Source organism: Xenopus tropicalis, chromosome 6 (genome assembly GCF_000004195.4).
Source record: "Xenopus tropicalis strain Nigerian chromosome 6, UCB_Xtro_10.0, whole genome shotgun sequence".
Classification (NCBI taxonomy): domain Eukaryota; kingdom Metazoa; phylum Chordata; class Amphibia; order Anura; family Pipidae; genus Xenopus; species Xenopus tropicalis.
Window position 1 is genome coordinate 17,457,383 of NC_030682.2, and position 15,401 is coordinate 17,472,783.

The window sequence follows — 15,401 nt, forward strand, 5'->3', positions numbered from 1 at the left end:
TCCTTGTGGTTTTGCCAGCATCACATAAACCACAACTTCATCAAATGAGCTCTATTAGGCTCCCTGTAATTCTTGTAATGTGGTCTTAATGGGCAGTGCATTGCCTCCTCTCCATAACTGAGCTGTCTGTGTACATGAACTCACATAGCTGTTAGTGAAATCAGCACTTGGAATTCCCATCAGAGCTGGATAAATGGGGCCCTAGGCAGGGTAGTGATTTCGGGACCCCTAAAACTAGAGTTTGAAAAGTAGCCAGTGGCCTCCCTTCCCAACAGACTCCCAGGGTAACTGTAGCCGCAGGCAGAGCAGCGTGATGCCATCAAATCTGTGATCCGATTGCAGGGGGACTGCATCATTATTTTTTACAGTTTCAGGGACCGGCCCCTGACATTAGATGGGCTCTAGACTTGTGCCTAATGGGTAATCTGTCCCCGATTCCTAGCTCCTCAGCCAAAATGAATCTTTGTATACAAGTAATTATAGGCAAAAATGTTACCATATAACATGCTATGCACTATACAGGTATGGGATCCTTATCTGGAAACCTGTTATCCATAAAGCTTCGAATTACAGAAAGGCCATCTCCCACACAATCCATTTTAAGCAAATAATTGTTATTTTTAAAAATGATTTTTTTTTCTCTGTAATAATAAAATAGCACTTTGTACTTGATGGGAACAAAGCTGCATGAATGTATAAATAAATCCAACACAATCCTATTGGGTTAATGTTTAAATTATTTTTAGAAGACTTTTGGGGGCTGATTTACTAACCCACGAATCCGACCCGAATTGGAAAAGTTCCGACTTGAAAACGAACATTTTGCGACTTTTTCGTATGTTTTGCGATTTTTTCGGATTCTTTACGAATTTTTCGTTACCAATACGATTTTTGCGTAAAAACGCGAGTTTTTCGTATCCATTACGAAAGTTGCGTAAAAAGTTGCGCATTTTTCGTAGCGTTAAAACTTACGCGAAAAATGCGCAACTTTTCGCGTAAGTTTTAACGCTACGAAAAATGCGCAACTTTTTACGCAACTTTTGTAATGGATACGAAAACTCGCGTTTTTACTCAAAAATCGTATTGGTAACGAAAAATTCGTAAAGAATCCGAAAAAATCGCAAAACATACGAAAAAATCGCAAAATACCGATCATTACGAAAAAAACGCAATCGGACTCCATTCGACCCGTTCGTGGGTAAGTAAATCAGCCCCTAGGTGTGGCGATCCAAATTACGAAAAGATCCCTTGTCCGGAAAACCCTAGGCCCCAAGCATTCCGGATACCAGATCCCATACCTGTATATTTAGTTATATGTGCAATTTGTACTACTCTGATCTACTCATATGCCGATGCTACAGGTGTCCATAGTGGCGATGGCAATGGGGCGTAACAATAGAGGAAGCAGTTGCACCAAGGGACAGGGGGGCCCAGACTGCAGATTGTTTTGCAGGGGGGTCCTGCACAGAGTAGTTACGCCACTGCTACATCATGATCCCTTTCTTGAGCTTTGGGCTGGTTGGGATCATAGATTAAAGCTGGCCATACACTCTAAGATCCTCCTGTTTGACAAGGAAAATCAAACCTGCCCGATTGATATCTAGCCAATTTTAGGCCAGATAATTACATGGGAAGATTATCTGCTAGATACTTTTTGTTCTAGACTCCTTTCTTGTAGCCCTATTGTGCTAATGAAAGGAAATCCTGCAGATTTTCACTTTTTGGCTCTATAGCAGTCCTGTGCCTCCGCTACATAGGAGAGCAGGTACACTGTAAAATGTCGTGCCTCCACCCAGGGTCACGGACAGGCTGGGCTGTAATAGGCCTCCCTGGGAACCTCTCTGATCCACAATCACACACATATACAGAGTTGATGGGTTTAAACAACCCCCCCCCTGGTATTTCAGGAGTTGCCCCATTTTGGTCCCCCATCCCCAAATAGCAGTCCCCCCATCTGATGCGGGTACAAATTTAAGCAGGGCTTTTGCCCATGGCATTGCTAGCCTATGCTGCACAGTTCCCCTGTGACAGGGTATGAGAAGCTGACAGCTCTGTAACTGTAATACAGCCTGCCAGTCAGCAGTTACTTCAATATTTCAGACTGTTTGATCTCTGTTTTGCTGGGGGGGAGGGCCTCATTTTTCTTCAGAGCCCTGAGAAGGACTCCCTTTGGCTTTCTGTGCCCTTCTTTCTGCACCCTAAATAGGGTGCGCTTTTTTGCCACTGTGCTTTCCCCCTAACTTTCCACAAACACACAGTAATATCTTTCCTCTCCCAGCACTTCCTGTGAAGACCTTTCCTTCCTGTCAGCTCACAGGGGAAGAGACTCCACTCCCTTCCTGCCCAGACACCAGGGTTGCCAGGTTGGCGATTTTTCCGCCAAATTGGGCTACTAATTTAAAGCCCAGCCAAGGTACAGTTTTGGGTTATTTTTTGGAGCCTTGGTGGGTTTGTAGTTTGGAAACAAGCCAAATTTTTTTTCCCCCTAGTGTGCCTGTCCCACTGCATGCTGGGTAATGTAGTTTGTTTCTAACACTTAGCCTACAGCTAGGATTAATATAAAACTACAATACCCAGCATGCAATTGGACAGTATAGACAGATGCTCCATTTTATATTCCTTTTTGCTCTTTCAGGCTCAACCTGTCTGTTCTACAACCTGCTCCCTGCTCTATAGGGTGTGTGGTTGTACTGTTACTTTCTACTGGGATGTGGGAGCAGTTCTGCAGTTGGTCCTTAAGCTATGACTCTCAGGATATCTTGGGGCTGTGAGAGTTGTAGTTCAATGCACAAATATGTATATCATGTCTGGGGTTAATGCAACATTCTGAATCCATTTCTGTGGTGACTTCCCAGCTGGACTGGGCACAGAGAGAAAGGGAATTATCAGCCATCCCAGTAACTGGAGAGGGGGCACAGGGTATGGATAGTGATTATACGCTTTAAAAAGGCAGATCTTCCCATATATACTTTTATTTTTTAGAATTTTTTTTCATTGCACATATTGGGCTATTTTTACTTTCAAAGTGGCTTTTGGCTAGTTTTGGGCTGGACCGACTCGGCAGCTTATCGGCCCGTGTAGGGGCAGAAACGATCGGACTGGCCGACCGATATCTGGCCTGAAATTGCCCAGATATCGGTCGGCCAGGTTAGAAAATCCCGTCGGATCGGGGACCGCATCGGCTCGTTGATGCGGTCCCCGAACCGACTGCCCCATTGCCACATGCAGAATTCAATCGTTTGGCCCCAGGGCCAAACGATCGTATTCACCTACATGCCTCCCCGATATCGCCACACGTAGGTGGGGATATCGGGTGAAGATCCGCTCGCTTGGCGACATCGCCAAGCGAGCGGATCTGCCCATGTATGGCCACCTTTAAGGTGGCTGACCCTGCTCAAACAGCAAATAAGATAGCCCTAAGCAAAAAAAGGGGGTCAGACTGGTGCCCATGACAGAACAATTTTTGAAGAGGGTCCTACTAACTGATATTATTATTATCATATCAATAACAGAACTTTAGAAACATGATACAGCATTTATTAGTCTCTGGCCCAGCGGAGCTTACGATCTACGGTCCCTATTATAGTCACACACTAGGGTCAGTTTTATCAGGAGCCAGTTAACCTGCCTGTATGTTTTAGGAGGGGGAACCGGAGTACCCAGGGAGAACATATACATTCCTTGCAGTGATTGCCCTGACTGGAATTATAGCATCAAATTGAAATACCCAATTGCCAACCAGAATTATCTAAAGCAAGGGAAAAAATTGCTGGATTATGGTAGCACACTAAAAAAAAAAAAAAGTTTAATATCTCAAAATGGATAAGGAACTATGACAAAATCAGTTTGTTTATTTAGGGCTTTTTTTAACATGTCCCCTTTATCTTAATGTTACTTACTGCTTGATATTGGTGTCTGTCTCTTCAGCCGCCAGTATTTTGTCTCATTTCCATGCTGAAACTTCCCTAACTTATTATGTGCCTTTAAATGGGCCAGAAATCACAGGCCCAATGAAAGAATGAGCTAAGAGGCCTTTATTCCACAACAATGCTATTTTCTAAAGGAACACTGGTAAGAAATTAGCGCTGACAGCTAACAAGGGCCTTTGAATAGCTGAGCGTTAGCGCTGGCTCCGCTGGAATTCTGCAGGCTTTACAGATGAAACTGTAGCTTTATGGCTGAACATTATACAATAATACTTTACAAGTGGTTTTCCTATCATTGCATCGTTTCTGCAGCTTTTGTTACAAAAGCCTTGTAAATCACAAACCTATGCACCTGACATTTACAGCGCATTTTATATAAAGTGCTGAGATTCTTATGGAAGTGCTCAGATGCCCAAATTGGATTTTTCCTAAATAAAAGGAACCAGAGGCGCATAAAGCCAGAGAAACAGAGAAGCAGGGAGGATACAGTATAGGGGAGTGCAGTGAGGAAATATGGCATTCAGAGCAGAAAAGCTAGACCCTAGCCTAATTTGTATAGCAACATATAGTATCCTCCATGGCAGCCTGCGAAGATTATTCTAATCTGCATTAAATCTCAAAAAAATCTCATTTTCCTTTTTTTTTGGAATTAATTAAATGTAGAATTATATTTAGTGTTAGTATTAAGTAAATGTTTATGCTTTCACATTGTAGGGCTCTCTAGCACTAAAACGATAACTATAAATAAATCCTCTGAAATGGAATGAGTAGGTTTGTAGAAAGCTTTGTAGATTTCTGCATTTATAGAAAATCATCTATCTATCTATCCATCTATCTATCATCTATCTATCTATCCATCTATCTATCATCTATCTATCTATCTATCTATCTATCTATCTATCTATCCATCTATCTATCTATCATCTATCTATCTATCCATCTATCTATCATCTATCTATCTATCTATCCATCTATCTATCCATCTATCTATCTATCATCTATCTATCCATCTATCTATCTATCTATCTATCTATCATCTATCTATCTATCTATCTATCATCTATCCATCTATCTATCTACCTATCCATCTATCTATCTATCATCTATCTATCTATCTATCTATCATCTATCTATCTATCCATCTATCTATCTATCTATCCATATATCCATCTATCTATCTATCTATCATCCATCTATCTATCCATCTATCATCTATCTATCTATATATCTATCTATCTATCATCTATCTATCTATCCATCTATCTATCTATCCATCTATCTATCTATCATCTATCTATCTATCTATCTATCTATCTATCCATCTATCTATCTATCCATCTATCTATCTATCTATCTATCTATCTATCTATCTATCCATCTATCTATCCATCTATCTATCATCTATCTATCATCTATCTATCATCTATCTATCAATCTATCTATCTATCATCTATCTATCCTCTATCTATCTTTTTATCATCTATCTATCTATCTATCTATCTATCATCTATCTATCTATCTATCTATCTATCCATCTATCTATCTATCCTCTATCTATCCTCTATCTATCTTTTTATCATCTATCTATCTATCTATCTATCTATCTATCTATCTATCCTCTATCTATCTTTTTATCATCTATCTATCATCTATCTATCTATCCTCTATCTATTTATCTATCTATCCATCTATCTATCCATCTATCTGTCTATCCATCTGTCTATCTATCTATCTATCCTCTATCTATTTATCTATCTATCTATCTATCTATCTATCCATCTATCTATCCATCTATCTATCCATCTGTCTATCTATCTATCTATCTATCCTCTATCTATCTATCCATCTATCTATCCATCTATCTATCTATCTATCTATCTATCGATCATCTATCTATCTATCTATCTATCTATCTATCTATCAATTATCTATATATTTATTATCTATTTAATATAATTAATTTAATATACTTGTGCCTCTGACATCAGAGAAGGTTGGGTTGGCTGTAGTTATATAAGTAATACAGGGTGCGCTGAGACTGGCTGGTTTAGGGTTGGGAGAGGGTGGGTTAGGGCCAGACTATTGTATTTAATCCCATAATGAGAAGATGGAAAAAGCCCAGGAGTCATTGTCTGAGGCCATTCTGTGTGTGGGCAGTCACCCAGGGCTATGCATGGGACAAAGCAATGACAACTCCTTGGGTTTCCATAAAGCCTATAAAGAGAGACACTATAATAAAATGATGGCAGTGTAGGTACTGTACAGTTCTAAGCCCAGTTCTGCAGGAAATCTCAGGATATAATGTCCCTTTCACTTCCCACACGTAATCCCCAGACCCAAGAATTGTCGGTACCAGTAATGCCCTGCCCATAAAATGTTATACCTCGCTACGGCAGGACGCAGCTCTTACTGTATGTATTACTTGTTTCTTTCCATTACAAAATCCTTTCCTGGTGCTGGGATAATAAAAGGGAGCAGAAAGTGCATCAGTAAAGTGATACAGAGGGGCCTGTGTAGCAGATCTCTCTATATAATGGAACCTCCTGCTATAGTATGAACAATGAAGCCCTGCAGCCCAGCAATAAAAAAGGACAGAAAAGGCATAATCTGGAAAATATGATATTTCCACAGAGATGATGTGACTGTAAGTTGTGGGCCGACACTCTGGATGGGGAAATAATACTATTTTTGGGAAGAAGTGCCCCCCACAGGGCATATTGTGCCACCATGTCACCAGGGGCCCTTCCCAATGTAAGTGGGGTGCTAGATCCAAATCCATATTTGTTAAAACTTGTATCCAATGCTGCTCCCTTGTATTTGTTAGTTGACATCGTTGGTCTGGAAGGCTGGCGGATCCTCTCCGTGGCTCGTAGCCACTGTACATTTACAGCTCAATGTCCCCCGAATACAGTCACGGTGATGATATAGGAATATGCTGCTTTACGAGGATGTCTGTGCTCCTTCCTTTTCCAGATGTAGTTTTTACAAGGCATACAGGCATAGCCTAACCCGTATTGTGTACAACTCAGGGGATAGGAATGAGTTTGAATCCCCAGAATTTTTGATCAGTGATTATGATGTGTTTATTTGCAAATTGTTTGCAAGTTACACTTTAATGTAGGTAATGGAATACAAAGTACAAATGTTAGCCTCAAGTCTAGTAACCCATGGCAATTTTGGCAAATCGCCGAAGTTGCCTCGCGAGGCATTTTCGTCGATTTGCCGAAATCGCGCCGCCACCTGTGCCATTGCCATGGCAATTCGGAGAGATTAGTCGCCCACGAACAGGGAGATTTGTCGCAAGCGAATAATCTCCCCATGTGCCAGAGCCCTTAGGGTGAAGACACATAGAGCTACTTAGTAGCAGCTACTTGTCATGGCTATACCCTGCCATAGAGAATACTGGAAAGTTCCTCTGCTAAAACACATGTAGAGACAGTTATCAGTAAAAGATCAGCATTGTCTATTTTAGTAGCTGTGACAAGTAGCTGCTACTAGTAGCTCCATGTGTTTTCAACCATAAAGCCATAGGGGCTATTAACCCTATGGGTCCCTACACTAATGTAATTCTTTCCTGAAGATTAAAGTGAATTATGCACACAGAAAGCCTTTGGCTTGGTATAGGTTGGGCATCATTAATATAAAGCATTTACTGTAGCCGCCTTGTCTTACTACACCTTCTCCATGCGCTTTCTGTCTGCCGCCTCCCAGGGTAGCTGTGCCCCAATAGTTGGGTGAATCTAATCACCTCCATTTTTCTATGTTTTTATTTAGGGAGGGCACTTGTGCTGGTTTTGGAGTCATGAAACCAAAAGTTTGGCCACTGATTGACCAATAACTTATGATATAACAGCTCCCGTATATCTAATGATGTCATATAGTTAGTATATCTGCTCCCCATTCAACCCCCCCAGGTGCTATATTGCAAATGCAGCCTCTCCTCATTCGTTTGGATGCAAGTTTAATAAACCTATATGTGCTTTATTTGGAATGACTATTAATGAATTAAAGTTTTAATGGCTTCCAGCCGCAGTAGACTGATAATGAGATTACTGCCACTAATCTGAAAGTACAGGTAAACCCGGAAACCCGTTATCCAGAAAGCTCCGAATTACGGAAAGACTGTCTCCCATAGACTCCATTTTAATTAAGTAATTCAGAATTTTAAAACTGATTTCTATTTTCTCTGTAGTAATAAAACAGTACCTTGTAATTGATCCCAACTAAGATATAATTACCCCTTATTGGGGGCAGAACAGTCCTATTGGGTTTATTTAATGGTTAAATGATTCCCTTTTCTCTGTAATAATAAAACAGTACCTGTACTTGATCCCAACTAAGATATAATTACCCCTTATTGGGGGCAGAACAGCCCTATTGGGTTTATTTAATGGTTAAATGATTCCCTTTTCTCTGTAATAATAAAACAGTACCTGTACTTGATCCCAACTAAGATATAATTACCCCTTATTGGGGGCAGAACAGCCCTATTGGGTTTATTTAATGGTTAAATGATTCCCTTTTCTCTGTAATAATAAAACAGTACCTGAACTTGATCCTAACTAAGATCAAAACAATCCTCTAGGGTTTAATTAATATTTTATTGATTTTTTAGTAGACTTAAGGTATGGAGATCCAGTTTACGGAAAGATCCCTTATCCAGAATACCCTTGGTCCCGAGTATTTTGGATAATGGGTCCTATACCTGTATATGGCAAGCAAGGATATAAAGGATTGTTCTTTTTTTTCTTCTTACTCCTCTTCCTTCTATCTCCATTCTGTAGCCACACTCTCTCCCTCTGGATCTCTCATACTGAATACCTTCTCCTCTTGTACCATTATCTGCCTCTCTCCTTCCCAGCCACACAGCCCCCCCGGCCACCCTTTCCTACCCAACGTTCGCCCATCATAGCCTCATCTCCATATGCGCTGACCCGAGAAGGATTACATTTGAATAAAAGGAAATCGGACAGGAGCAGTAACTCATTAATGGAAATGAATTGTTAGATGTGGCCCTGAGCAAGGGAGGACGAGCCAGTGATTATATTTAAATTTGCTATAATTGATTTGGGGAAGAGCCTCACTGACAAGAGAATGAATTGATCATTAAATTTATTAGAGAAATAAATTCCGCGGCTATTAAAGTTTTCAGCTGATTCACGCTGCTGACTGTATCACAATGTACGGTGCCGGGAGATATTCCAGAGCAGGCCTTGGTTTTCATGGGGGAACTGAAACTTAAAGGCAAACTAATCCTGCGTGACAGTATTTGTGGGGAAAATATATGTGTATATAGGGTAACGTGCCCTTTACTCCATAAATAAAGAAATCAAGTTAAGTAAGGGGCTGTTATACAAGTCATAGGACACTAAGGTGACATGTATATCCTTTATCCTGGATACGTGGGTGATAACTGTGCAAAATGTACCCCCAGTGCCCATTAGAGGAGAAGGAAAGGTAAAATCACTGAGAGGTGCTTTTAGGCTCCGCCCAGTGATTCTGATATCTTACAGCTTGCCTGGGCCAGTGCTCCTTATCCATAAAAAAAATCACAGCCACATGGTTTGTTGAGCCACCATCTTTTTTTTTGGTCTTTTACATCCCCCGTTGGGCTTCGGCCTGCACACAAAGATTTCTGTACTTCTCATGGACCTTCATACAATTGGCAAAAGGGACACTTGGCAAAGGGGCATTTGTTAAAAAGGGGAGCACCAGAATCAATGGGGGAGTGTGCCTAATGGCATATAACTCCCAGTGTTTTTATCTTTCCTTTAGGCCAGGGGTCCCCAACCTTTCTTACCCGTGAGCCACAATCAAATGTAAAAAGACTTGGAGAGCAACACAAGCACCATAAAAGTTCATGGAGGTGCCAAATAAGGGCTGTGATTGGCTATTAGGGGCCTCTGTGCACACTATCAGCTTACAGGGGCTTTATTTGGTAGGAAATCTTGTTTTTATTCAACCAAAACTTGCCCCCAAGTCAGGAATTCAAAAATAACTCCCTGGTTTGGGGGCACTGAGAGCAACATCCAAGGGGTTGGGGAGCAACATGTTGCCCCTGAGTCACTGGTTGGGGATCACTGCTTTAGGCCGAGGATCAGGACTGTTTTTTCCCCAATAAATTTATATAAGTTGGAGAAGATACTGAAACATTAGGGGCAGCTGCCAACTATTTTTTCTGTATAGGTCTGCATCCCTTTATGGCAGTGATCCCCAACCAGTGGCCCAGGGGCAAAATGTTGCTAACCAACCCCTTGGATGTTGCTTGGAGGCCAGTTTTAGTTGCATAAAAAACAGATGTACAGCCAAACGGAGCTTCCTATAGGCTGCCAGTCTACATAGGGGCTACTAAATAACCAATCACAGCCCTTATTTGGTACCCCCAGGTATATTTTTCATGCTTTTGTTGCTCTTCAACTCTGTTTATATTTGAATGTGGCTTGGGGAAAAAAAAAGTTGGGGATCCCTGCCTTATAGTATGTTAGTGATAATGTTGGGCGAAGCAGATACTATTAATGCTAAAGCAAAGAGGGTCTGTTCTCACTTTGATATTGTGTTATCCTGGGGAGATCAGTGTTTCATTCACATCTCTGGAATTCTGTGTGAGCTGCTATGTTGGTGATGTTTAACTTGCTGTCTGCAAACTACAGATGAGCTTCTCCCACTCCCCAATCCCTTTAAAGGTTATTGGCTTTCATTGAAAAGGGTTCCAATGTGAGACTTGGATCCCAGGATAAATATCTAATTGGTGGATCCCCTGCCCCAAACAAATTTGTGGCAATACCTACCCTGCTTTGTTTTACACAAACATAAGTAATATTTAGAAAAGAAGAGAAATACTCAGCGCTTCTCGTGGTCTTCGTAAAGTGTGTATAATCTATGTTGATTGTGTGCAGCCTCCTCTCAACGACTCCCCTTTGACTGGGTATTCAAAGATCTCCAAACAATGTGCGTTGGACGCGCATAAAAATAAAGAACATGTGAAATTATGGTGTAATATTTCTTAAATAAATAAAACACCCACAAGTGCAAGCTTGAAAAATGTGACCAAAAATAAATAAAATAATCAATTTTGTCCACCAGTGCGAAATGGTGAGCTGATGCACTCACCAGATGTAAAATACAGCAAGACAAAGTAAATCTGCAGATCTATCGCTTCTTAATTATGACACGTGTCCTTTTAGTGAATCGAGCGATAAGTCGCAAAAAATAGCGCTCATTTTATTGACCTAGTGAATCGGCCCCTATGCATATTAACCCCTATTTAAGTCACCAACCAAGCCCTCCAGAACAAGTCAGCAGCGTTCATGGTACAGTTGGCACTGCCTGTCCAATTAAAATCTGGCCAATCATGCCAGGCAGGTTTGAAAATCCTGTCAGTGTCTACTGCATTGACATGTTGATGTGGTTCTCGTCTTAACAGGTCTCCTCAGGAGACTAATCCAATCATTGGACCCTGGATCTGTCCAATTTGGTCCCTTGCATTGGTGGCATGCAAAGATATCAAAGATCCACGTGAATGGCCACTTCTCCAAACAAGTACATTTTTCAATGTATGGCTAGCTGTACTTATACTGGAATCAGTTTGCTAGTCCAGCAGGAACAAGATGTTTGCAGCAGAAAACAAAATGCTATAGCCAAAGTATGTAATACTTCTCCCATTGCTCTAGAACAGTGTGAGACTGCTCCCCCTGGGGGCACTTCAGTTTAGTAGAGGAGGGTTGTCTAGAAGGCTACTTTGGGAAATTTAGTAAGAATGCCTCTTTGCTCCCCTAGATACCAAAGAAATCTAAACTTGAAGACCAATTAGGGCGAGATCTGGGGTGAAAACTTAGTTGCAGTTATATTCTTGGAACCATGGGCTCAGTGGCTAATAGCCCAATTTCCTATATCTGTAAGCTTATTTTGAGCTAAAGGTCCCCATACACGGGCCGATTCTAGCTGCCGATATTGGTCCCTTAGACTGATTTGGCAGCTAATCGGGCCGTGTATGGGCACTACTGATGGGACTGCCTGAGTGATATCTGGCCTGAAATCTGGCAAGTTTAAAAATCTAGTCGGATCGGGGACCGCATCGGCTCGTTGATGTGGTCCCCAGACCGACTCTTCTTATACCCATCGTTATAATTTGATTGTTTGGCCCCAGGGCCAAATGATCGAATAAGCCTGGTATCTCCCAATATTGCTCACCCATAGGTGGGGGATATTGGGAGAAGATACGCTCGCTTGGCGACATCGCCAAGTGAGCGGAACTTAAGGTATATGGGCACCTTAAGAAGGGTCTGACCAAAGGATGGACCTCCAACTGGTCCTACAACCACTGCTCTAGAACATACATTCCAGAATATTTTTTTAAAAAAATCATCCATTAGCGTCGGACTCTTTTTGTGCAAATTTGACGTTAGGCGGATTGAAATGTCATTCTCCAGAACCCTTCCCCACCGCGCTGGCAGCCTGATCTTTGCAACGTGAAATAATAAAATGCTACATTACGTAGTATAGTTAATATAGCAGGGGATGGATCCATTTCAGCAGAATGCGAGCCAGATGTCCAACATGTGGACTGCCAGAAAAAAAAAATGAAATAAATAAATCAAATAAAAATCTTACCAACGTGTTAAATTTATGAAATTGAAAAAAAAAAAAAAGCCTCCCTCGGCAGAAAGGGCTGCTGCAAATTTTACAGGAGTCGCAGGTTTGATGATGATTTTTTTTAACACCTGAAACGTTTTTTTAATAAACTTATAAATAAATAACACGGCGTGTTTGCGCCCGAAGCGAAATGGCAAGCGCTCTTTAATGTCGGAATAAAATGAAACGCGTGAGTGGGCAGATATACTTACTGCTAGCACAGCAGGGTAATGAGATGTGAGCGCAGCGGCGTCTAATGGAAGAAACATACTTCTGGGTTTGGGTTTCTCTGGCGCCAACTATTGGGGTTTCTACGTCACTATCGATTACTGGGTTTCAAGTGCTTTTCTGATATAAAACATGCAGATATCTGGCTATTAAGGGAGTCAGTTTAAAGCTACAGCAATATAATATAAAATGGGTCACTGTCTTCACAGCAGGTAACAGAAAAGCAAGGTGCAGTTTGTGGTTAGCCATAGATGCTGTATGGTCATGGTTCTGGTTATTAGGGCAATATCACCTTAGTGGGCCTCATTATTTTTATAAAAATACTTACGGACCAGTGGCGTAACTTCAATATCCTGAGCTCCCATGTAAAGTAATTTCCAGGACACACTTAAGATTGAGTAAAGGTCCCCATACACTGGCTGATCGTAGCTGCCGATATCGGTCCCTTGGACCATTTCGGCAGCTTATCGGCCCATGTAGGGGCAGAAACGAGGGGTCTGCCCAACCGATATCTGGCCTGAAATTGGCTAGATATTGATCGGACAGATTCGAAAAATTCAGTCGGATCAGGGACCGCATCGGCCTCCTCCCAATCCCACAATTCCCTGCACACGTGATGTCAATAAGGAAAGGAACATCCCAGTGCAATGCATTGTGGGTTATGTAGTTCCTGCATGCTGTCTATAAGCTGTCGAGAAGTTGTTACAATTCTTAACATTAATGTTTTAGTCTCCCCTCCCCTGCCAGGATTTCAAAGATGCAGAAAGAGAAGAACTGTTTTGCAGCTGGATTTCAGCATATAAAAATGGTGTTAATTCAGGGGTGGGCAAACTTTTGGGCTCACGGGCCACATTTACTTACCCCCGGGCCGGACCGGGCAGGGGCGGGCAGGGCCAGGCCAGCGTTACGCCCCCTTCGTCTCTTTAATTCCGGCCCGCCAATGACACCAAGTCTCGCGTGATGAGACTTGGCGTCGGCGGCGGGCCGGATTAAAAAGGCCAAGGGGCCGGATGTGGCCCGCGGGCCGTAGTTTGCCCACCCCTGTGTTAATTCATACTTTTTGAAGGTACAGATTGCAGGGATAGGGATATTAGGGGTTTTTGTGTTGTGTGGGGCTCTTTACTAAGTTTTGGTTCAGACGACAGAGTTCCCCTTTAACAAATGGGCAATAATAGACATTTGGCTACTGAATAACTCGTGCAAACTGAATCCAAATTCTGTTTTATTTTTCCTTTTATTTCATATGATACAAGTCCAATGCCCATTCCCTGCACTTCCCTTGATCAACCTTTGGGATGACCACATTGGCAACATTTTTCCCTTTGTGTGTGTGGCCTAATAGCAATAAACCCCAGCGGATCATTTCATGAAACAATTGGGCAGGTATCTCACTACTTGGCCGGGAGTTGTATTTACATTGGGCAGGGATGGTGCAAACACCATGTGTATCCTGAGTACTCCTGTAAGCAGACATAGGTGCATGTTTATTGACTGCATTGATCATTGTGAAAGTGCCTTTATATTTATAGCTCTGAAATAAACGTATTGATGGCAGGGCCCAAACACCAAGTTGCTCACTGTAAGCTGAGGGAAGTTCTGTGTAAGCCTCTCTCTGTCTCAGGCCTTTCAGAGCTCCGTGATTGATGGGAAACACTGCTGTGGTTTATTAACCCAGAACCATTGCAGCCCTGGTGTGAAATGTTTAGGATCTTTGACTATAGCTTAATGTTTGCCCTTCTTCACATTCACACAGATCCAACAGGACCATTACCAGCTTTTTCTCAGGACGAGGCAAAGCAGAGCCTGGGAATGTGAGTAAATTCCACATGATGTGCAAACACACTCCCCGCCACACATGGCCCTATCAGAGCCTTATCTGTTCCCAAAAGTGCTTTCCCCTAATTAGATAATTGACTACTGTGTCTCACTGAAGGGTTTTATTGGATTGGGGAGAGAAAGGGGGAAACGGCCCTGGGAAAACAAAGCTTATGGGTTTCATTTAGATGCACCTTTACCCAGTGCCAATGGTCTTCCCTGAACTTAGCAAAGTGTAAAAAAGAAAAGTGTCAATAGACTTTCTCATTCATTGAGATTTAACACCTTTCCAGACCCGGGGGCAGTATCTTATAGTCACATCTGGATGTCAAGTGAGACATTAGCAAGTGGGGTATAATGGCTGCACATCAGCTTCGCTGCCCTGACGCCTGGATAAAATAGTCCCATTGTATAAAGTCAGACCCTCCTTGTCCTCTGTGCAGCTTGTTAAACACTTCCATTGACTTTGCCCCAACGTGCTACAATAAAGCTTGGGTTCTTCTGATTAAGAGAGAAAAGATTTGGTGTTCGGGTTTTATGTTCTGAGACAAAGGAGGTATCAGCGCTGGAAGTGTTGAAGGTTCTGTGCTTTGTATCAGAATGTTTATTGTGGTTTTACTGCAAAATGCAGTTGGTCGGCAAACCTTGCAGGATATGATTGGCTTAAAGGGGTGGGTAAATTTTGCAAATTTGCAATTGGTCTTCATTATTTATTTTTTATAGTTTTTGCCTTTATCTACTATATGTTTCCAGCTTTTCGACTGTGAGCTCTATTGCTCTGTGAGCTTACAATTTTATTAT